General features: G+C 40.5%; 1 protein-coding gene and 1 long non-coding RNA gene across 9 annotated transcripts in view; one reads left to right on the top strand and one right to left on the bottom strand.

Moving 5' to 3' along the window:
- The window catches only part of TIAM1 (TIAM Rac1 associated GEF 1), a 189933-nt gene that overhangs the window by 161858 nt on the left and 2867 nt on the right, over positions 1–25208 (bottom strand). The gene's annotated exons all lie outside the window — the stretch shown is intronic.
- Positions 17698–24634, top strand: LOC310843922. 2 transcript variants are annotated; one of them, XR_014563784.1, is made up of 3 exons: positions 17698–17719; positions 20338–20504; positions 23557–24634. It is a non-coding gene; the product is annotated as an uncharacterized lncRNA (long non-coding RNA). The 2 variants fall into 2 exon arrangements; XR_014563785.1 differs by lacking the exon at positions 23557–24634 and having other exon boundaries at positions 20338–20862.

Below are 25208 nucleotides of genomic sequence, written 5' to 3'. Positions count from 1 at the left end.
CAGCAGCAGCAGTAGTAGTAGTAGTAGTAGTATACTGCCCTATACCCATAGACCTCAGGGTGGTTCACAGTCCTGGAAGATGGTTGTAACATGGGCTCTACCAGTTTGTAGTAATTGCAATTTTCTGTGTGCATGGGGGGGGGGGGGGAGAGGCATGTTCATGTTTTCAACGTTTTGTTTTGAGAATTTGCTGGATACTGTTCTCCTGCACTAAATTTCTACAAGACTATAAAAATCCATTAAGTTTCATTTCAGTGGGGCATTATTTTTCAGTTTGGTTAATTTCAAGGAAGAGATGTGTAGCTCTATCCTATGGCCTAGTTAGGATGGCTACCACGATGTAAGAGCTGACACAGGCATCAGGTTCACATACCCGCCCAGCAACAGGAACAAAACCACAATAGTAGCAAAAGGGGGGAAAACACTGACTTAACAACAACCACCATTCCCACAGAGTCCCTCGCAACTGCATTGCAACTATTAATCATGATCATGTTTAATTATGACACCCCCACATACACGGACGGCACCGATCAGCACATCACACACCATGACAACATCACGGAACCCAGTCTACACAGTCCTCCCACACATGATGCATAAGCACATGGCCAATGAATAGACACGAGAGCTTCCCATTGCCCAGGGATTAGGAAAGCAGTTTGCAGAAAAAATTATAACAAAGTTATAGTCCTGTGGCAGGATCAAAGCTCCTTGTCTGCCACTCACACAAAGAGATGCCAACATGAAAGGGAGAAGGAAGGGATCCAGATGCACAAAGAAGAATGCACATGCAACAGAAAGATCACAGAAAGCAATACCACAAAATGCCTGGTAGCACTGCAGTGTGCAATGAATGGGAAGTGTATTTTTTGTGCAGGGACCTGCAAATCCAGTTCACCAGGGGGATATGCCCTTGGCCTTCTAGACAGCAGCTCATACTTGCACCGCAGTTTGGAGAATGTAAGAAACAGCAAAATTACTCTAACATGGCTTCTTACATCCTTTATGCTCAGCCACAAATAAGAGAAATTGCTATCTTCAGGCTCTATGCACAAACCAGAGAACATGGGGAAGGGAAAGGAAAGGGGTGGGTTGGCTGGTGGCAAGAACAAATAAGGTAAGGTTAATCAGCCCAGCTAATTACTGGGGTGCTAAAGTTACACACAAATAAACCAGCATTTCTGAATGCATTTACACATGATGGAGTGATTACATAGGTAAGAGCTTCACCGGTGGCAGCCATCTTGTATAAATCAGGCCTTAGTCCACTTTGGGATCTTATTTTTTCTCTGACACATATATTAACACACCATACAACACAACCTAACAAGGGAGGACAGAGACTACAGGCAATTTTTCTCAGTCAATACAAAATCAAAATGGTGAAACATAATTATATATAAAACAGCCACGAATGCTAAGGAATGCCACATTTCATGCACTGGTAAAGCCATAGAGTCCAAGAAGCTCTTTGTAACAGTCTAAGAAATGAAGTCCCAACACATGGCATGGAAATATTCTGGAGTTACCAATCCCTTGGAAACATTCAAATTATGTGTTATCTTTTCCCTCTATCACAATGTTCCATACGCGTTTATAACATGCGGAAATTTGTAATCCTTGCAATGCCTTCCATTCGTGCACAAAATGTATTCTGGCTGCTGCCAACAACCGTGTAATGAGTTCTTTTGAATGCCCTTGTTGTGTCGGATCATTCCATAGATTTAAGAGTGAAAGCTGTGGAGTCTGATACACCTCAGACTGAAAGTTCTGTACAAGTGGACACTCCCACCATAAATGGAGAAATGTCCCTAGTGCCCCACAGTCACAACAGCAACATGATGTCATTTGTGATTTTATATGTGAAAGCTGAATCAATGTTTGATACTGTCTGGGGAAAACTTTCAACTAACTTATAAGCATTTACAATTTCTTCCACACCTTGGGATTTTCAAGAGCTGCAGTACATGTACTGTATTGTAACACTGTAGGTGCTGTAATAAAGACTTTGTTCTACTTAGCTAAAAAGATGAGGAACAAAACCAACCTTATTAAAAAAAACCTATAGCAAAAACTTTAATGTAGTATCATGCTATTGAATCTAACATTTTAAAGTCGATTTTAAAGCGATGTAAAAAATGTTTATAAATACATCCCACAAAAAAGTTTTTAAAAGCTGCCATAGTAAATATTTTATTACATGTACAGATGCAAGACTTTTTTCCCTAGAAAATGAATCACTGGTGCTTATATCCCTTCCTCCTTGCTGCCAGCCTGCATTTCTGTCAGCACAACCAATTCCAACTTCTTAGACTCTAATCCTGTCAGAACAACTTGCGCAAGGCCAATAAGGGAGGGAAAAGTTCACATTAATCCACTTCTGTCCTTCTTTACACAGATCACCCTTTGGAGCTGTAAGACCCCTAAGTTGGATGTGAGAGCTTGGATTTAGTTTGTAATATAACCATATAAGACTGTACAATCAGCTTGTTCGCTGTCTTCAGGCAATGAGAAATTTTCAGAGAGAGTTCTTTTTGAAGAGTCCAGTCAAGCTGAAAGCCCCATCTGTTCACTTTTTAAAAAACTGGCATTTTATAGCATTTTGCTTTCAAAACTTGCTTAAAATTGCACTGAAGTAGAGTTCAAGTATATGCTTAAAGGACATGCCTGAATTTTAGCTAGTTACAAGGACAGTATTTGTTTAGATTATTTCTATATCACACCTTTTGGTCAAAAGATCTTCATGGTGGAGCTGACTACGTTTCGACAGGATGAGGGGGCAGCAGGCTCCCTTCTACCACTCCTTCCCTGGACAGTAGATGGAGACATTTTGATCTTCCCCTTGCCAGTACTTGGACACCCAACTTTGTTTTTGCCAAAGGCTTTAATGCATAGGTCAGTACACTATGAAAGTCAGGCTACAGAGCAATCAGATTGCAGGAGTCACAGTGGCCTAAGTTCATGGCTAGGCATATGCTAAGACATTGTCCCAAACTTTACAGTCCCTGAAGCTCACCCTTGGAGGTGTGGGACAGATAGAACACTGTGTTAGCAGAGTCTGCAGCACAGTTGTCCCCATGACCTTGGTGACAGGGGTGTACAGAGCAGGCTCACTGTCTGATCTATCCCCAGATACCTCCATGGGGAAAGACAACTTTTCACTGGTGAGAGGTGGCACTGGAGTCACATCAGTCTGCAGTGACTTGTCACCTGATTTGTTCACATGAAAGTTGGATGATGCCAGCTATTTACTAAGCTTTTATTTCAACTTGTGTTGGGGGGGGGGAGGTGACATGATGTTGCATCAAGCATTGTCCTACATGTTCCAGTGCATTTTCCTGCCCTTTTCCTTATTTCAAAAAATGGGAAGTGGGTCTGTTGTTCAAGACCTCCAAATAAACGTTAATTGCACAGCCTGAATTTGGCAGCATGTGACTGAGCCTCATCTAAAAATAGGATCGCCCATAGTAAGAAAACACTAAGAAAGTTTACTTAATTCAAAATCCCAACATGTAGTTTTACAATAGTAGCCACAACCTTTATTATAAAGCTTGTAGATATACAGAACAGCGGCGTGCAGTCAGTAGACATAGGGAACTAGGCTAGTCTCCTAAATGTTCCTGCTAGCTTAGAGTATTAAAGTATTAAAGCCTGGCGCCTCCTTCCCAAAGCCCAGGAAGCTTTGGGTCCAAGAACCCTTCTGCTTTTGGAAGGAGAAAGGAGGGCTCTAGCTTTCTGTCAGAGGCCTGCCATCCCCTTCCCAAAGTCTAGGAAGCTTCTGCCCAGCTTAGGCCAGGAGGCACAACACTCACCCCCATAACATCACCTTCCCCCACCCCCACAATCGCCCTTGCAAGCTGGCACCTCGGCCCTAACTGTTCTCCTACAAAAAAAATTCACCACACACCACTGATATAGAAATAGGTTTTTAAGAATATGTTGTGATGACAACAGACATTGTATTTCCTTTGATATAGTGTTAAGGAAAGGTATTCATTTAAAGTTAGAAGCCAAAGCAACACTGAATTTGATGCAACCAGGATTTCATCCTGAGACACAAACAATAAACAGCATACCTTGCTGTTTAGGAAACACAGAAGGAGAATATGAAGGAGATTTGTTGGTTGCCTGAACACCATCTCCCCTTCACCACACCCCCCAGAATGACCTTCAGTTTTCATCTGCCTTTCAGAATGATGGGAGGAGGGTCAAATATTCCTGAGGCGACAAGCTAAACTATAGAACTAGACTTTCAGGCTCCAACAGTGACAAGGTTATCACACTGAAAACCAGGGGTGGGGGAAGAAAGAGAACATCTGAATATATATCTGATTTGAAAGCTGCTGGTCAAAATCAAGGATATAGTGCAGAGCAATGGAGAGGGCATTCCTTCCAAGTTACGACAACCTGGATGCAATTTATCTGTCTCTTTATTTGCAACATTGTATAGCTTTTTTTAAAAAAAATAAAAGCTAAACAGAATCCTGAGCCATTTATTTTAATGGAGAGTCACCACTTTAAGCCCTCGCTCAAGGTACGTCACCTCTGTGAGAGAAAGGAGGTTGCTGAATCTAACAATCCTCAGGATTTTTGCAGTCCAACCTGGTGTGAAAAGGTGAGTACAGGAGTCAGTTTCTTGGCTAACTCAAGGCACATCTGGCTTGGAGAGACTGTTATCCTGTAGCAAGGATAGCTAAGTGAACCAGCTTTGCTATTCCTGGGAGGAAGTGGAAAAACATTTCAAGAGGAGACTTCAGCAGGTATAGTATTCACTTCTGGCATCTTTGCCACTTGAAGAGAATTAGAAGTAATTTTAGAGACAGTTTCAGAATTTAGAACTAGCAAAATATCAACTACTCCAGGGAAACAAAAAGTATACATTTTTTCAGAGGAAAGGAACAGATCCCCACCATAAGCAAATCCCATATTATTTGAACCATCAAACAATAAACCTGTGCCATGCAGCACTAATAGCATAAGAAGAGGAATGGGGAGACCCAAGTTCAGATCTCCACTCAGCCATGAAGTTCACTGGGTGGCCTTGAGACAGTTAGCATCTCTTAGACTAACCTACCCACACAGTTGCTGCAAGGATAAAATCATAACCATGTATACAACTCTGAACTCTTTGGAGGAAATGTGGAACATATTAGGGATGCCATATTTCAAACAGTGAAAATCCGGACAGAAAGTTGTTGAGCATATATCTGGATTTTCCCTGACGGTTTGAAAAGACATTTCACTAAACCCACAAAACCCACAAAAGTATTCATTAGAAATACAACATCCAATGAATTATTCCCTAAATAATAGAATCTGGAAGAATCGCAAGAAAGAAACAGAAAGTTGCAAAAGAGCACAAAAATTTCAGCCAACGTTTCTGGGGGAGGGAGGAAAGCAAGAAAAGGGGGAGAGGGAGAGAGAGATCGAGATTTTCAGTCAACATAAATCATCATTTAATCAGATGAGAAGCTGCAGTGAACCTTGGGGTCACATGCTATCTCCTCCAGTGTCCTTCTCAAATGCAGCTACAAGAAGCAGTTCCAGTTCAGCATAACCACAGCTTGTTGTTTCATCCAAGCCTGACAAACTGTGGTTAATTGAAATTGATGCAAAAGCTTCTAAATGCCTCCTCACAGCCATGCCAAAGAGGACAGGGGATGGGTAAGCACACAAGGCCAAAGCTTTTCATGGCTCGTTATAATCACGGACTATGGGTGATCTCTCATATTCAGGTTGCTTTCTACTACTAAGAACAACAGTGTTCAACTTTACTCTTGGGAGAGTTCCTGTGATATTAATAGCCATTTTCCCAGCAGGGTGATGTGGTGACAGAGAAAAGGTCACCTGCTGAAGATATGTAAGGCACACAGATGTTAGAAGCACCTTATAAAGTACAATAAAAGTTTAGAAATGGGTTGCAAAGAAATTAAATAAATAAATAAGGCTAAAGTGCAAATATCCTAAAAGTAGCCCATCATTTTATTAGTAGACCTTTAAGGCTTGTATTTTCTTTTCTTTTTTTAAGTGGCAATATTCACCCAGACTCAAAATTGTCTCTGCTCTTTGTTCAATTGCAGGACAGATGTTATGGCACCATATAAAAATCAAAGTTCTTCTCCAAGAGAAAAATTAACTTGAATGACAAAGAGAAGGTTTGAAGGCAATAAACAAATGAAGGAAGAATCTTGAACCAATATTAGTTGAAAATAGACTGACAAGCATTTGATAAGTCAATCAATCCTGTATCTCATGAGAAGCAGATCCAAAGATGATGGATAAGGACAGAAGGTGGCTACCTAGCAAGTCTTTCAGAAACACTGTAAACACTTTATTGCACAAGCTGGTGAGTCCTATCCAAGTTGGCTGACAACACAGCAAATTCACAGATTGGAAAAAATAAAGGCAGACAGCTTTCATGGAAGCTATATGTTCATCCAATTTCACAGCAGTTGGGATTATCAAGACCAAATTATACTTTACCATCCTGTCAAGGGTTTGGGTAGATGGGCATTTCTACTAACCATAATGATTTACCAGCTAAGGGAGCTCACAGATAATTGCTTCTCCTTTCCTGCAATGTATGAAAGCAGGGAGGGAAAGCCTAGAGCTTTCTACCAACAAAAGGATCTTTCGATAGATAAGAAAGGAAGGCCCTTGAAATATAAACAGGTCCAGACACCTCTTATAGACAGATCTGCTGTCTCGTATAAGTATTCCACCCACAATTTTCAAAGATGGCTTTAATATAACCATGGGAAGGAAAGACGATTTGCAAAGACACTTTGATGGTATAAACAGTTCTGTTGTCCCCGGCTTTACTGCGGCAGTGCTTCTGCTGACCACAAAAGGAAAGAAAATTAAAAAGCCACTAGATACAGCCACTTAAAAAAAAAAAAGGCAATGCCAGATGTGAAGCCTTGCTTGAGCAAACATCTTCCACTCATATGCTTGCCACCAAGAAAGTGTGAGGAATGTATCAAGGTGGGGAATCTTGCATAGCCTTTGGTTTAGCTAGTGTGTCAAATTAAGTGTGGGGATAGAATAATAGGATGCAGCCATATTCCCAGATCCATAGACCACCTTACTTTTTCCAGTGACAGTGCCCCTCTCTCATACACTCACGCACACAGATACGATTACAGTTCTATTACAGCTTATTTCTCTCACACACAAGAGTATATGCTTCTATTTACATAACCTGACAGACCAGAGGAGACCTATATTTTATGAGCATACATAAGAAAGGGATTCCACCATAGAGAAGCTCTCCCTCCCCCTCAAGTGTGTATGCTGCATTGTTCTGCATTATATATGGACAGACTTCCGATTTGCTAACAGTGATGGAAAAATTTCCAGGGCTTTGTTTTTTCACGGAAAATTTTCAATTTCATCTTAGTAACAATGAATAGGTGCCAACTGCAAATAAATATTCAGGAAGCATGGCAGTTTCAGAGATTTTAGCTTTGCTTACTAAATGCAAGTGAAATAAACATGCTAATTTTGATCACTCTCTCGGGTACCAGGACATTTTCTAATGCAAACTGAAAATTTTCTAATACAAATTACTCTACTTTGCACATATATTTTAAAATTCAAATTCATCCCCCCCCCACAAAAGCAGACATTGCTGCTTGTGAGATCTACTTTGTCAGACAGAGCCAGATGCAAAGCAGTGGCTCAAAGGTGGAGCCATTTATCTTTGCACATCATGAGCCCATAGAATTGGGATGACCTACATAAACAAAAAGGGACGCAGGTGGCGCTGTGGGTTAAAGCCTCAGCGCCTAGGACTTGCCGATCGAAAGGTCGGCGGTTCGAATCCCTGCGGCGGGGTGCGCTCCCGCTGCTCGGTCCCAGCGCCTGCCAACCTAGCAGTTCGAAAGCACCTCCGGGTGCAAGTAGATAAATAGGGACCGCTTACCAGCGGGAAGGTAAACGGCGTTTCCGTGTGCAGCTCTGGCTCGCCAGAGCAGCGATGTCACGCTGGCCACGTGACCCGGAAGTGTCTCCGGACAGCGCTGGCCCCTGGCCTCTTGAGTGAGATGGGCGCACAACCCCAGAGTCTGACAAGACTGGCCCGTACGGGCAGGGGTACCTTTACCTTTTACCTTACATAAACAAATCTACATTTGAGTTACTACAGATCAGAGATTCATACAGCCCAATTTAAAAGGAGTGGGGAAACCTTGTGGTTGCTGCTGCTGCTGTTTAACAGTTTGGAGTCTTGCTATTCTACTAGAAGTTATATATCCATTTACCAGTACATACTGATCCATCTTCAGCTCAGCCTTGTTCTAGATCTCCTCCTCTTCTCCCAGATAAAGGTAGCCTTGGTGGAGTACTAAGAGGAGGAGCTGATTTCCTCAAGGACTGCCTCTCCCATATGAACTGACCCAGATCCTGCAATCATTCATAGACAAATTACTACGTTTCATTCTAACAAAACAACAAAGTTGTACTTATTTTAATTTATTCTTTTGAGATAGCCTCTCAAATGTTTCAGCCAGATTTATGTGCTAGTAGCCGGTATATTTTATGAGGTATCCATCCTTGCCAACATAAAACTGGCTTTTGTCTAATGAGTGCAGGAAAGTTTGCACAGCATCTTCACTAGATGCTGCCTGGTAAATAAAGTCACCATAGCCTACTTTGTCATGCATTACCCATGACAAAAATAGAACATATTTTGCCAATATTTTTATCCAGAATCACACTGTGTTCACACTGTGTTCCAAGCTAAATTCTGAAAAGTGAAGCAATTTCTCTTCTGCTCACTTGTCATTATACCTAGGCTTCCCTGATTATCTGAGTCAACATAAAAATGCAATATTTACAAATACTTAGGCTTTGATGCATGTTTCTTTCAGCTTTCACGCTATACTAATAAAGTAGGGGGGGAAATTACCCTATCATCAACCCCTGTATTGTGTTCTGCAATATCCCTCCCAAACCCTTAAATCTTCATTTGAGGCCCTTCTCCAAGTCCCCTCTCCAAGGCAGATTTGGAGGGAGGGAGAGCCTTTCGATTTGTGGGTCTCCATCTATGGAATGCACTTGCCAGCGAGATGCCTTCCTAGACATCTTTTTGATGCCAAGTAAAGATTTTACTCTCCCCCCCCCCCGGCTTCTGATAAACCAAGATGACATTGTTTGTGGTGCCAAAGCTTCCTGTGGCTGTTGTTGTTGTTTTGTTGATTTTGTTTATATACTGTTTTATATTTTTAAGGAGGAAAGTCTCAAATTGGTTTACAAGCTGTTATGGGGAAGCAGGTGTTACATTTTATGTTATGCATAATATACTTGGTTTATAACAGCATTGCAAGTCACTTGGAGTTTCTTCAGGTAACAAGTAACTAACAACAACAGTTATCATATGTGGCTTATCTGGTAGATTAATAATTATCTCCAATAAGTGCAAATGGAAGTTGTGCAGTTGTCTCTTGGTTTATCCTTTGGCTAGTGAACCAGAATTTATGCTTTGACTAATTGCACCTACCAAAAAAAAACCTGTTATATTAAAGCAAAGTTCCGTATTTACCAGAAATTGTTCAAATGTGGTGAAAGGTGTGTTCCGCTTTACATTTGTGTTAAAAGATCCTGTTCCTTAAACCTGCCTCTTTGCTCCAGAAGACCATGTCCAAGCAACCAGAAATGGTCAATGCATAAACCTCTCCCTCACTTCTCTAGCCAGTACTAGAAGTTTATTGTGGTCAATGTCCATTATGTGAGAAATAAACAATACTGAATTCAGTCATTCACTTATCCGCTCAAGCTAGGAAGAATCCTCCCAGTTGTCAGAGGCAGGGATACGTCAAGTCTAGCTGTCAAATTTCTCAGGCAAAAGCAACAAAGGAAGTTGCTAAAACACATTCAGATCCACAATTCCTTGGTAATGCTGAGAAGACTGAATGAAACCATTTAGTAGGTGTGGTAGGTAAGTGGCAGCATTACTCTACCCCAGCCCTTTAGACTCACAGTTCTGTGGTTTTAACAGTGTCTGCTTTGTAAACCAGACAGCCTCTATTATAATTTAATATATAGATGGAAACCAAAATACAGCAGTTTTCTTGTAATTCAGATTCTATTTATTTATATTAATGCACACATGACTTCCAAGAAGCCCATCTGAAACACAAGTCAACTGTTGTATTTTTCTGCCATATAGGACTTCCTTCCCGAAAAGGATATTCTAGACAAGTTGCTCACTTTTCTAAGGTGGACTTTGCCATTAAAAAAAAATTCCAGAGTCGTTCTGTGTACTTAAATAAAAGTTACACCCTTGCTACTGGCTACAAGCACAGAGAAATTGACTAAGGGAAAACATATGCTAGGACCTCCTGGCCTGCCCACAGTGAGCAACCACAATTAGTATCAGGGGCTCCACCTCCAAGGAGACAATCTTCACCAATCCCAGGAACAAGTGAGCTTAATTAACAGCTGAGGTTTTTATCCAATGTAATGCTAAGTGAATGTCTCATCAGTGCAAAGGCTTTTACTTGAACAGCAGAAAGTTCTACCCTCCGCCTGCGTGCCCCTAAATGTCTTCTGAGTTCCCCCAACCCTGTAGAACACATTCAGAGAGAGAAAACCCATTGCACAAGCAGAAGTCCTTGCACTGACAGAATGTACCAGTCTAGCCCTACTGTATGAACATTCCAACCTTTTCTTTCAATTTAAAATTATTTTTCTCTCCCCTTTAAGGACTTTTGCTTTGTATAACCTTGTGAGACATAATAAGTTCGATAAAAAAAATAGGATTTTCTAGAAATGATATCATTTGACATCCAATGTGGTCCAAGGAAAAATGTATTGGGACCTGGGATAACAGAGGTCAAATCACTGCTCCAGTTATAAGATTACCATGAGCAAGTCTCTGTGTGTGTGTGTCTGTTTCCCATCTGTACATGGGAATTATGGGTGTCTCTCACAAAAAGGAATGTGCAAGAGGCTGAAAAAGACAGAAAAGCAGTTTGGATAGAACACTAAAGATTGCAATAATATGTAGGGTGTTTGTTAGACTTGCTAATGCAATCAGCATTAAAAAGAGAGAGAGATCCATAATTTGAACTTAGCAACCATATATTGATGATGAAAGTTAATTCTCTAGAGTAGTCAAGTGTCCAGGATCATCACTTATTTATTTATTTATTTATTTACTCACTCATTAGTCAGATGAGCACAGTTGTATTCAAAACTAAAAGCTTTCTCTGTGAGATGTGATAACTGTCTCCAGAGACATCTCTCCCAAAAAACATCATTCTTAGATTTAAAGTAAATAAGGGCCTTTAAAGTTACATTCATCTTATATCAACAGACAAGGTTTCATCAAAGAAGAAAAGATCTAAAGATGGCTCTTGGGGAAATCATTTTATGCTTAATCTACATTTAATTAAACCTATTTTCTGATAATTAGTTATTGATTGTTTGTTAGCAGTTTGAAAGAACATATTCTTTCATACATATTCCAGCACATTAATCCTAAAGGAGTTCATTCCATTTAAAGACCAAATAGATTGCTATTCATTTTCAGATTATATCACACTGAAACAGACAGTGACATTCACAAAAGTGAAATAACTTCCTAATCTGCATATCACTTTTGGTTCACCCTATCAACTTTCCATTCCACATCCCTCCACTGACTTCTGAATGCAGCTGCACTTGCTCAACAAAACCCTCCCTTTTTATTACTTCATGTGTTACCAGATTGAACCTTAACGCTGGAATCAGTTCTGGCAGAAATTAAGTCCCATCCAAGTTACCTGTATTAAGAAAGTTCCCACCTATTGGTCTTACAGCAGTCTTCTAGAACATCAAGTACTCCTTAATTTGGCCAATCTATTAAAAAAAACCTAATAAAACATCGCTTTCAAATGTTTGTGAAGTTTGGTATTAAGGATTAAGTAACACAGCAAGGGCTGAACTATTCTGCTGACTCACATGACAGCCAGATCAGGTATATATATTTGTTTCTGCCAAGAAAGTGTTAAATATCACATTCTCCCAGTAACCAGGGAACTTGGATGAAATATCTACTGTAGGATTTCCTCCCTCCCCAGCCCAAAAGTCTGCTACTCATTATTGCTGTGATTCCTGAGGGCAAAAAGACAGATCACACAATTTTAGGAACAGCTAACAATGTACCCATCTTCATAATAATAATATAGACAAAGAGTGCAAATACTTTATAAAATCATCTCTTTTTTCTGATTAATTTTAGGTGTGCTAGATAAAAAGAGAGAGAGAGAGAGAGAGAGAGAGAGAGAGAGAGAGAGAGAGAGAGATATGATAGAAAGATGATAGATAGACAGATACCATACTCTGAATTGGATAGTTGCAATTGGAATATTTCCCTCAGATAATAAATGACCCGATCTGGTTTCTGTTGATTTTTAAAACTAAACACCTAATATGATCCTATACTTCTGTTAATAAAAAACTGTGTAGTTTCTCTTTTTTTCCTCTCTTATACCTATGAAGGGTCTTGTGTTTTTCTAACAATGGAGACAGACCTGGGTAACAAGCATTTTATTTCTCTAGAGATGGGGAATCAGTCACTGTCTTATTATTATTAAACTTTCTATACCTCTCTTCATGTGTTTCCATCCCAAAAGGCAATCTGAAACCTGCATAGCACTTTAAAAGCTTTTTCTTTTTCAAATGACTCCTACTTCTTCATTTCATCTTAAGAGTTCTTACAGAGATTAAAATTCATAACTTTGCCGTAAACTAACTTCCACCTCCCTCCCCCCACAGCCCCAGTTTTGTTTATCATTAAATCTGATGAAAGCTTCTAGAGATCTTGAAAGCTCACACACTATTTGAAGACATTTTGATTGGCCTGGTATGGATTTGGGATTATTTTTTCCTTATAGGACACCATGCCTACACTTACTTTTTGTGAGAGTAGAAATGCTATTATCCAGGAGTGAACTACAGTCTTTTTCTCACATGAGCAACATTAGTAATCAGACCCTTCCTACAAAGTTCCATTGTCCTCTAACAATGCACCATTAAAATGGAACTATTTCACTAAAAACCATTTAAAAATCAATCCTGAAAGGACAATTTCAATGGAAGTGTTCTATAATTGTTAGCATGGATCATGGCCATGTCTGTCTGTGTAGATTTGAGCTTTAAGAATGTAACTAAAGCACTGACCCAGAGAATCCTTAATTCTGATAGTGATCTACAAACACAAAAAACTAGAAGCTTGACTTGAAAAGTAGGTGATTGAAAATCAGTATCTAAAGAAATTAAAGTGACTTGTATGTGAAGAATGATGAGACACAAATAGAAGATAACATGTTAAGGCTGAACTAGCCTAGGGAGATAGATGCGTGGCCCTGGAATACTTTTGCGCAACAATTTTGTCACATTTTAAAGAAAAACTTTACAATAATAAAAATTATTTTAAAAAAAAACAATTTTGTCAAATTTTGAGAGTCAATAAAGTCTCTAGCCCTCAGGTTTACAGAAAAATGCTTGAAAAAACCATGGCCAAAAACTAGTGGATTGTTTGAAAGAATGCTACAGGTTCAAACATTCCTCCTATCAAATTTTTACTCAGATATGATGAAGCTCACTGGGTAGTCTTCACACGTCATCTTTCAATGCAACTAATTCTCCACAGGACCATGAAGGATTGCAAAAGAAAATATTTTACTTATTAATTGAAAAGCATTTATAAATTAGTTAATATTTTTTAAATCTCTATGTGGTACACCAACAAATACAAAGTCAGAAAGACAGAATGGGATTTTTTTATAAGAGGGACAGAGTTGGCGTACTCTGCTCTTTTTCCCAGCTGTAGTGATGCAACATTAAGTGAAGTCGTGCAAGGCACCAAAACAGGATATATGTCTGCATGTTAAGTGTTTTCAAGACTAAACTTGATATTCTGCACTTGAGGGTAACTGTTTCAGATTAAGAATGCTGCACAACAGAGGTCCAGACCTAAGCACTGCCCTGTGCAAACTGTGTTTGCCCTAGAAGAGAGAGGCCCAGGGACAACCAGTTCAAGAAGTTGCCCATCATGAAAAAAAATCATCTTCTTAGACCCCTTGATAAGCTCCTTTTAAAGTTCAAAATTAAGGGCCTTGAGTTATACACTGGGTAACAATTTTTTACTTTTTGAATGTTGTCTAGATTTCTACAACTGATTTAGGGTATTTTTCCACTGCTGAATCAGGAAATGGCATCCGTTTCTCTCCATCAGGTCAGGTTTACTGTAAACTGAATGGTGGGCATTGAGAAAGGTAAGTACACGTAAATTGCATGTTGCGTCACCATTTTTCAAACTTCAGGGCTTGAACTTCCGTTTCTTGGAACTCCTGGAATGCTCAGCGGCAGAGAGGTCTCTCTTCAGAGTCCAACAGTAGTCAGCCATCATGACTGCGTCCCAGCGACCCTGATACCTGGTCTCCATCTCTTTCATGTCCTGATGGAATCTCTCCCCCTGATCGTCACTCAATGAACCCAGGTTCTCAGGAAATCGGTCCATATGTGAAAATAGGTAGTGCATCTTGACGCTCATGTTGCAGCCCAGGTTTCTGAAAGCAGTCAGCATGTTGTTGACAAGTTCTGCGTAGTTTCTGGCCTTATTGTTGCCAAGAAGGTTCTTCACCACCAGAACAAATGCCTTCCACGCTTCCAGTTCCAATTCGTTCATTGAGTTTCCGAACTCTGGATCTCTGATGAGCTGACGGATCTGAGGACCGTCAAAGATGCCAGCTTTCAACTTCTCCATGGTCAGTCCTGGAAAAGCCTGGCACAAGTAAGTGAAGCAGTCACCATCCTTGTCCAGAGCCTTGGTGAACTGCTTGATTAAGCCAAGCTTGATGTGCAGCGGTGGGAAGAGTATTCTGTCTCTGTCCACCAGAGAGTCGTTGATGACATTCCTTTTTCTGCAAGGCACCAATTCCTCCCGCACAGGCCAGTCCTTCTTCGTGTAATGCTGAGCACGGTCCCTACTATCCCACATGCAAAGAAAACATGGGTACTTGGTGAAGCCAGACTGTTGTCCCAACAAAAAGTTCACCATCTTCAGGTCAACACAAATAAACCACTTATGCTGATCATAACCAATTTTCTCCAGCACATACTTCACCGCTTCATAGTTCTCCTTGTACTTGAGTGTACTCGAGTGAGCCAGGGGTATAGAGGCAAACTGGTTGTCATTGTGTAGCAGAACACATTTCAGTGATCGCTTGCTGCTGTCAATGAACAGTCTCCAATCTTTGGGTTCGTACTGTGGCACTCCAAGCTTGAGCAGAAGCTGTGCAATATCTGCACAGTACACCAAGTCCTTCTCTTCCGTGAAAAAACGGAGGTACTCTTGATGCCTGTTGCGGAAGAAGCTGATGTGAGCACTGTCAGAAAGGAGGTTTTCTTCCTTCAATCTAGATGCCAACAGTTCGGCAGAGTCCTTTGACAAGCTGAGGTCGCGAACTAGATCATTCAACTCCTTTTGGGAAAATGGATGTGGAACATCATCTTCAAGAACCACTTCTTCTTCTTCGTGTCCTTCAACACTGGAGGCATCTTTGTCACTAATGTCAGGAAGTTCTCCGAAGATAGGCCCTGGAATTTCATCACAATGAGCTACAGGACGACGTGCTGATTGAAGATCAGGATACTTGAGGCTGCTCCAGTTCTTTCTGTTGATCCCAGCCACACCAATTTATGGAAGATTTTGAGGTTTTATGACTTCAAACTGATCCCTTTTCGACATAATCACCCAGAACTATCGTTAAAAGCTGGATCACAATTTTATTATTCATTAAGACATTTTTACCTATGGTTAACACAAAAGAAACAATCACGATTCATGTCAACAAGGGAAGAAGGCAGAGAGCACAGGAGCCTGCTTCACATCTCTTACGCCAGGCTCTTGTGTTAATAGCATGCAAGTAATAAGTTAGCTATGCCTTCCAGATTATGCATTTTCTTTATGGCCCACATCTACACTCTTGTGTCAGAGTACAGTATCCCTTTAAATTTTCTGCCTCTTTACCGCAGCCAAATCCTCAAGCATCAGAGATTTGCTGCACTCAGTTTTTTTCTGTCTCACAGCAAAACAGGAAAAAGATAAGAACAACCAGAGAGAACACTCAGTTACCAGTTTGTTAACCCAAAAGCTTAGCAGGAGACACTAAAATGAATAAGGTGTGGATAGAGTGAGCAACAACATTCCAAAGAACAGCATTTTAAATAGAAGCAGGGGAGCAAATATACCCAGAAGAAATTAATGTGAGAAAGAAGAAAGATGGAAAGTATACCCCACAACCCAGCAGTCTACCCACAACTGGCTGGTCTATGTTGTCCACACTGTGTACACTTGCCATAAAAAACACCAGTTTGTACACACACAAAATGCATTTGTTACATCAAAATGCTGTCCTGACCTGCAGCTTAAGAAACTGTAGAGCCACAAGCACATTGCGGACATTTCCCCATTGTTGTCCAAACCTTGATTGACTAGAAACATCATATTCTCCCTAACTGACCAGAGTACAGCCAAAGAGCAGCTCAATTGGCTAAAGTGCCCAAGAATATTAAAAGCAGGCAGCGTGCTACAGAGTTACTCATAAAGACTTTCTTCTGTCTTTTAGCCAATAATTTAAAAAGATGTTGTCTATTTCTGTCCATTGCCAGAGTTTCTATACTTCCCTTACCAGTAAAAGCAATTTGGCTCCATTTGGCCACAGCAGTGTTATTCTCCTGCACAGGTGGGCATGGATTTTTACAACCTGAAAACAAGTCAATGGGCAAGGAATTACTTTTGACAATATGGAAATAAGCATTATTATATTACTGTTTAGTAAATTAAAGTTTCAATCTTAGGGTTAATACTGCCTCAGGCTTCTCCCTATCTACCCTCATGGTGCCATATCATAAAACACGCGGCTACAGGCCTGCTAAATGATGTAATGGCAACATTTAATACACAGAGTAATACAGGGGGATATTTCCTGGCATAATAAGCACATACATATGCCAAGTTTTAATCCTTAGATTTCAGAGGATCTCTGCAGGTAAATCTCTGCACAACTGATGGAAGTTCTTCAAAGTTCTTTATGAGATCATTCTTGCATTAAAACACCAGTGTTGCAAAAGACTTTTTTTTCAATAATAGCATAGGATGCACTGAAGAAAACAATGAACAGTCTCTTGCTTGTTCAGTGAATTGCCAATGGAAGACAAACGTCAGAGCAAAGGAAGCCAAAATGGTGCCCAAAATGGTGTTGCTGGATTACCATTTCCACCATCCCTGGTCAATGGTCAAACTGGCTGGAGATGATGGGAGCTAGAATCCCATAATATCTGAAAGCTCCATGTTGGCTACATGCACTTTAGAATCACTGGTGGATTAACCTGGATGGCATTCTATTTTCTGAAGTCTGATTTTCATCCCAAAAGAGAATGAAAATGAATAAATGTCAAAGTATTTGTTTTATTAAGCAGTTAGAAACATAACTGGTGATTCCACAGAACAGGACATGGGGATGTCCTAGAGAGGCCATCTCTGAGCAACAGGATGACACAATCAGGCTGTCACTGACATTCAGCACCACAACTAACCTGAACACTCCAAGAATAAGCTACTGGGTGTTCTGGAAGGGCTTGAATTACCCAACATGCAGGTTACTCCTAGGGAAAAAGTGGTGCTGTCACACAGAAGATTACTGACTGTTGGATGTTACCAGGAAAGGTACTGAAGCCTTGGCATGATGGGCTTGTTCCACAATGGTGGCCTGGTGCAGAGGTTTCTGGAGAGGGTTGGGAAAGCTAAGCTGTGCATATGTTTCAGGGGGGTACAAAAGTGAGCTGCACCCCAAGATAATTAAGTCCATTTTTTAAATATGATTAATGGATGATTCATATTCAGGTATGGGAATACGGCACAAAGGTGAACCCCATCACTTTATTCAGTTCACCCTGAGCTTTTCCTGCTCTTCTTATGAGCTATGTTCTTTCTATTGACATCCTCTGCACCAACCCACTTATGTAATAATCCCTGACTAATCAGTTATGAGTAAAAGCCACCCATGAAGAACCTGTTCCGCTGACAACACATGCCAACCAAAAGAGTGTCCCTAAGTGTTGGGTAGCGTGGGAAAATTCAGCTAGCCAGAACCCCCTGTCCACCAAGGAAAGACATTGCCAGCACATCTTGCAACCACCAAGTATGCAATCCAGCCAAATTTAAATGGTTTTGGTTTAAATTTGATTTCAAATGGGAGGCATAGTCATGGCCACAGAGGTTTTCCCTGACCTTTTCAAGACCAGTTTTTGCATGTGCATCTTTTGGGCCAAGAACAAAGATGCAAATTTGCTTTAATGTCTCACATCTGATTAGAAACACTACTATAAACTAATCCTTAAAATAGGTATACCACCCTTCAGAAATGCTTCTCAGTGGTTTACATAAAATTAAACAAAGCAAAAACTAGCCATTGCTCTACTTTTGTTGACCCTCTAGATGAGTTTTATGTATAGAACATTCTTCAGATTCTTTCTCCTTTCTATAATGTATACACTGGAGTCTTAAGAAGTACCACAAATACCCACGTCCTATGTATACAACACCTTTCTTTATTAGGGAAGTTCATACAGGGTTTTCCTCCATACCTTAAGAGAAACTCATTAAAATGAAAATTGTTACATAGCCTACTCTGCATCCAAAGGAAAACTGGCTGTGCTGAAACATGACTAACTACAAGAGAAAACAAAATCTCCCAAGGTGCCCTGTTCAGTAATGTAATGCTCCTGTATCGGAGCTTACACTTAAGGAATTCTGCCTGGAATTCCCAAGCAACCTTCAGGCTTTATGGAATCACTGCTAATTGCACTAACCTTGGGTTTCTAGTGGAGTGATATATCGCTAACAAAATGGTAGCTGCTTCCCAGATAATAAATAATAATAATTGAAGCAACAACAGCAAGTCATTATCGAGTCTATGTAGACTGCTCATACCACACACCCATATAAAACAAAGCTTTATAGAATATCTAGTTTTAATTGTGACTCTAAATTATAACTTCAAATACTACAGGCATCTAGGAATATTCATTCCAGTTTAGCAGTGTTTTCAATAGATGGATGACCACATTACATAGATTGTGGTTTAAGGTTTGTGGTTTACATCACAATCCAGAGAGCAGAGCAACAGTTTTCATGTGTTAGAGTTCTGTGTATAGAAACAGTTATCCTGAGATAATTGAATGCAAATATTTGATTTGGGGAGTACTTCAATAATGTACAGTTAGTGTGGAATTAAACGCGTGAACAACAAATTTAATGTTCTTTTTCCAAAGTTATTTTATTGGAACAGTTGGAAATTATTTCAAAGACACAACAACTCAACAGCACATCCCTCTTACATAAATATAGATTTTAGGGGGTGAGGAATAAAGACACAGAACTGTATTATTTTTTATTATTACCTTTGCCCGAAAACCATAAAGGCAAGAGTCAGAAATGTTCTTTCCACTATCTTCCACATTCTCTTTCAACTCTATGTGCGTTGCAAGTCTCAGAGCAACACCTGAGCAGATGCAGACAGAGAATGGGGGGCAACTAAGAGGGAAGAAAGGTAGAAAACAGAGTGGCTTGAGAGATAAAGTGAAATGTTGTAGGGGTCAGGATAAAAAAAATGGAGCACCGGAGAGACGGACAAGTGTGCACACACAAACATACACACACAAGACCAAATAAAATGGATCTTTTTAAAAAAAAAAATCCCCTCGGTGCCACTATCAAATCTCAAGTCTTCTGTGTTCAGTGATGCATTCTGCAATCTGTTGATAGTTTTGTTAGCATCCTATGTAAAACAAATCATGAGCTTTTGTGTCTTGGTTCAATGTGTTTTGTGATGCTAGCAAACACTTTTGTGATTTTTTACTATCAGAAGTTATGATTTGACGGTAGTTTTCTAGAGACCATGAAAATTCAAGAAAATCTGTTTTGATTTTACCGGATCTGGATTTAACCTGAACCCTATAAAAAGTAAAGAATATGCATGTCTGTCTCTCTGGGGTGGCATGGGGGCGGGGGAAGTAGCCAGGAAGGGTTGGTGCCCATAGCACTCTATCACAATTCCATATGCCCATATTTACACACAAGCTCCAAAAGACTGACTACCCCCCCCCCCCCAAATCTAAAAGTGACTAAGCTCCTATCTGTATTGTGGAGTGCTATCACACATTGTTTGTCGGAACTGTTGTTGTTTGGGGGTGGAGAAACCCACACAGTTATAACAAAGTGCACAGAGGGGCAACAGACACTTGATGTCTAAGTAGCGATTTTCTGGTCCGTGCATCTTGCAGCTGTTCCAAGAGTAGGTGGAAGCACAAAAGGCGTCATGAAGCTGTTTGTGGGATGAACAGGAGAAAGCAGGAAAATGAGAAAGGAAAGAAGAGCTGAGAGGAGAGTAGGAGGAATGAAAGCAGGGTGTGGGCAGGAAGGAGGAGTTGACGTGATAAAGCATGAAAGGGTAAGCCTTTTAAAAGGGGGAAATGTTGCATACATCCGAAGAGGCTTCGGGAACAGTTGCTATGGAAACCATAACTTTCAATCCTGCAGCTCAAGTTTAGGAGTAGCTCAATATGATTTATGTGCGCTTGAGTGCTATCTTGAGTAGAGAAACTCTGAGAAGAGGAGCAGTGTCCCTGAAGGGATGTTTCTGTGGAAAAATACGCAAACTATCACGCAAACCATTATTTTCATTACCATACAACAAGCAAATAGGCCTCATCTGCACTATACATTTAAAGCAGTACCATGCCACGTTAAATAGTCATGGCTCCCTGAACCCCAAAGAATCATTTTGTTTAAGCCAACATCCTTTTCTTTTTTAAAAAAACAAAAATAAAACTTGGCTCAATTAGACTCTGACCAACAGATTGGGTGCCCTTTCAAATTTCAACAGGGGAGGCCAAAGTGATTGGGGAAAGGGAAAGATTCTCAGCAAGGTAAAGGCCAGATCTTGAACATATTTTTAAAAAAAAAAACCTTTAAGAACCCAGGTCAAACCCTTAATAAAAAAAATTTAAAAAGTCAAGAAGCAGCAAATGTCCAAATACATTTGTCAGTGGCAAACAAATACAGTGGTACCTCGCAAGACGAAATTAATTCGTTCTGTGAGTTTCTTCGTCTTGTGGATTTTTCGTCTTGCGAAGCACGGATGCACCCTGGTATTAACGGTTTTAAGAAAAAGGAAACAAACTCGCAAGACATTTCGTCTTGCAAAGCAAGCCCATAGGGAAAATCGTCTTGCGAAGCAACTCAAAAAACAAAAAACTCTTTCGTCTTGCGAGTTTTTCATCTTCCGAGGAATTCGTCTTGCGAGGTACCACTGTACTTTATTTTGTAGACTCCTGCTCTAGTCCAAATAGAGAAGGAGTCAGCACTTCCTAACTATCACTGGGTTTTAGAGGCAGCAAGCAGTCCTGCCACTTCTGCAGGCCCCTGACTTAAGTTACCAGCTTTCGCCTTGATCTACTTGTGTTGAGCTTCTGTGTGCTTCTGAAACTTAATGAGAGCACAGGAACATGGTTCTACTCTTCTGCGCAGGTGAGCAGCGAGCTCTCATATCTTCAGTCGCACAGAACTTTGGAGGCACTTGGAAGCAGCAGAACCAATGTCAGAGGCAAGATCCTGCCCCTCAAACAAGCTGGGGAAGGGGCAAGAGTCAGGAGCAACCAGAGATTTTGCTCGATTATCAAGAGCAGTCAAAATATGTGAGTTTGCAAAACAATTAGGTACTCTTGATGTATATGGGGAGCAGAAGAAAAACACATGGAGTATGAAACATTGGAGGGGAATAAATAGCCTCCCCTCTCCCCATGGCATCCATGTTCATCTCTCAGTTCTCAGAGAGGGCTCATTCAAATGCACTCTGTGCTTGGGGAAAGCTGTCACAGCTACTCCCGGATTCCAGACCCCACAAATGGATCTGCAAGCAAGAAGCTGGTGGAATGTGGCCTTGACGTGGACAGGCAACCGATTTAGAGGTGGTTGATCCTTGCCATTTTTATTACAGTAGGGGCAAAACATTATTTCCCTAAAAATTCATAATATCCCCAAAACTGCATGAATCAGTGCAACCTATTCCCAAGTAAACGAAGGTATATTCAGATCACACAAATAGTTTTCAGGAACCCATTTAAACATGATTAACCCAGAACATCACAAAAGGCATTGGAAAGGGGCAATTTATTACTTTATTATAAAACAAAATGCATTGCCAGTCATATATTATTGTTCAGGGAACTGAAATCCAAAACTCACTACTTGTACAATTCTACAAGTAGGTAATGTAATATACCGGTATGTGTGTGCGCGTGCGCTCATTTGGTAAGAAATGAGGGAAAACCTGAGAAGAGAGTTAAAAACAAGATGTTTGGGGTTTTATAATTTGTTTTTTCATTGATTTTTAAATTCAAAAAATATAGATATACTTGCTTTCACTTATAAATTTGATTGCATATGAACATATAACCTATAACAATAAAATGAAAGTCAAAATAAAGAAGATCTACAATAAATGCAATATATTGTTATAGAAACCAAGGCTACAGTCCTACACAAAAATTAAATGCCACTGAGGTTTTCTTTTGAATAAACAAACATAGGATCATAAGATCACTGTCAGAAACTACAAAGTCCTAACACGAAGCTATACCTTTCAGCTTAACATGCCTCCTTTTCTCCTGACCTTCTAAATTTCTATAGCCGCAGCTGGATTACAGAAAGACTTCTTCAAGCCTGCACATGAAGTATCTGTGTGCAAAAGAAATCCCTTATATTCTCTCCCCCTACCAACTGCACTATGCATTGCACATAAAATGCTGATGAACAAAAATAGCACAAGTAAAAACGTGCACCCTGTATCCAAGGCTTTCCTTGCTCTTCTCCACTCTGCAGCCCTCCAGATCTTCTCCAGAAAACTGGAGGGCCCCTCCAGAACAGATCTTGAAGGCAAATGGGGGAGGAGAGGAAAGTGAAGTCTCGAAGTGCACACCCACCTGCAAAACACTGGATTTCACCCACATTTTAAAATAGCATGCCCTACATATGTTGAGACTGTTAACAGAGCAACACTCTTTCCTCTGTCCAAGGGAGAACAGAAACCAATGTACACAAAAAAGGTTTAAATCAAAGTTAACCATTCCTCCAAATGAGAAAGATCCTCTTTGAGGAAAGAGCAGTGAGTCACTTGTTCCTTAAAAAGCTTTGCAGAAGTACCCAGTGTTGTTTACCTATGCTCATATGAATATTGCCATAGCAAAAGATAAATCCTTCGCTTGTGAAACAAACAGCTAAAATGGAGTGAAGTAGAGGAAGGATATGCTCAAAATGAGTGATAAATGCAAACACATCCAAATGCCTTGATTGAGCAGGCCTGGCAATTCTCCCATCTGTTTTGCACAGTACAACAGCGGCTGGGGCCCATTGGGACTAGTAAGGCAGAAGGCAGGGAAACTAGTGGTAGGTGGAGCCAGAGTGAATTAATTCAAGTTTTGTCCCCATCTTCCTCCCTGCAGAGTTCTACAAGGGCAACACTGAAGCTAAGAAAGATGAAGAAGCTTACAGGCATTGCCACCTCCTGGGTTGGTTCTCAGTAAGTGGTTAGGCAGCTGGAGGCTGGCTGAGGGCAGAATGAGGTTGGTGGTAGGTCATTATCCCATGTGCCCTAATGGACAAACTGGGGTAACAGTGACACTCAGCCACAGGGCTACTTTCTCATGAAAAAATGTTGGCCTATTGTCAGGGTCAAGTCTTCTCTGAATGCTCAAAGGCACGTGCAGATTTGTGTGTTTCATTTTAATACAGAAAACTGAACTGCATGTGTAAAGCAGTATACAGATTGTCTCCGTTCATTAACATCAATTGAAAAATTATTATTAATCTGGGAGTTGGTGGGGCAGTGCCCTATTTGCCGCAATAGAGCAGCCTGCATTAGCACAGTGCAAGTTTTACATGGTTATAATCAAGGAGCAGTGTGCAGGAGGGATTTCCCTGAGGATCATTTCAGCTTCGCCCATGCTGGGGTTCTTAACAGTAAAGATGACAGCAAGTGTCATTCAACCTTCTTGAATCATTTATCTTAGTGCTGAAGTGTTATTGAAAACGTTTCTGCCAGTTTCAAAAACATGGGAAGAAGAGATCTAATCAGAGACTAGGAAGCAGTAGTATGTACATGCAAACGTTAAAGCGGCAAGTGATCCGCTGGCAAAACACCTAAGTGCCAGTCTTCTGTTGGATAAGTACCTGTTTTTCAGCTGGGTTCGATGCCATAATGGTCACATATTGTTTTTAATGACATGGTTACTTTTAACATAAAAACTCCAGACTCTTGCAAGTTTGCATGAATTTATCCCCAGTGTAATCCTCAGACAAGTTAACAGCTGTGGTTTTACTGTGACCCAGAAGCTCTATAATCTCCAAGCATCCCTTTAATATATCATTGAGTGTAAGAGCAAGTCAATTTTTGTTTTAATACTAGAACAAAGAAGGTTCCAGAACTGGGTACCACAGTCTGCTGCCAGGTATGCAAGGGTTCTGTTCCCCCCACCTGTTTAACATAAGCAAGTCTCTTCCTACATTACATGCTAAGCAAAAAGCAAGGCTTAATTTGAGTGACGGTTTTATGCTTGAAATATACTGTATATCAGGTATATCAGTGTATATATATATATCAGTATATACTGTATATCAGGTATATTTTCAGTCTGAGGGCCATGTTCCCTTGTGGGAAACCTTCCAGGGGTCACATGACAGTGGGGGGTAGAAGGGGAAGATAAGACAGAGCCCTGGATGTGACTCTTTCATTTGTACAGTAGGGTACATTCCACCCAGGCAAAAGATTGGTACACACACACACTCATACCTACATATCTCCATCCAAGCAAGCAAATGGCATTATCACAGTTCATGGATTGATCTCAGCCAAGCAAAAGCACTTATGGAGGTCAGCAAGGGGTGCGGCCTGAGATGGTGAGATCTAGGGAGAGTCCTGAGAGCCACACAGGAAGACTTAGAAAGCTGCATTAGCCCCCGGACCTGAAGTTCCCCACCCCTGCTGTATAGTCGAAAGCAAGTCATGCTTCTCCCAGGAAACTATGCATACAGGATTGCATCCTAAGCCACAGAACTAATTTTAGTGCTATTTCCGCCTAGCACATCTAGGTACATT

This window comes from Podarcis gaigeae, assembly GCF_964106915.1.
Source record: "Podarcis gaigeae genome assembly, chromosome: 4".
NCBI lineage: Eukaryota > Metazoa > Chordata > Lepidosauria > Squamata > Lacertidae > Podarcis > Podarcis gaigeae.
The sequence above is the reverse complement of the archived record's forward strand: the minus strand, read 5'-3'. Positions and strand labels throughout refer to the sequence as shown.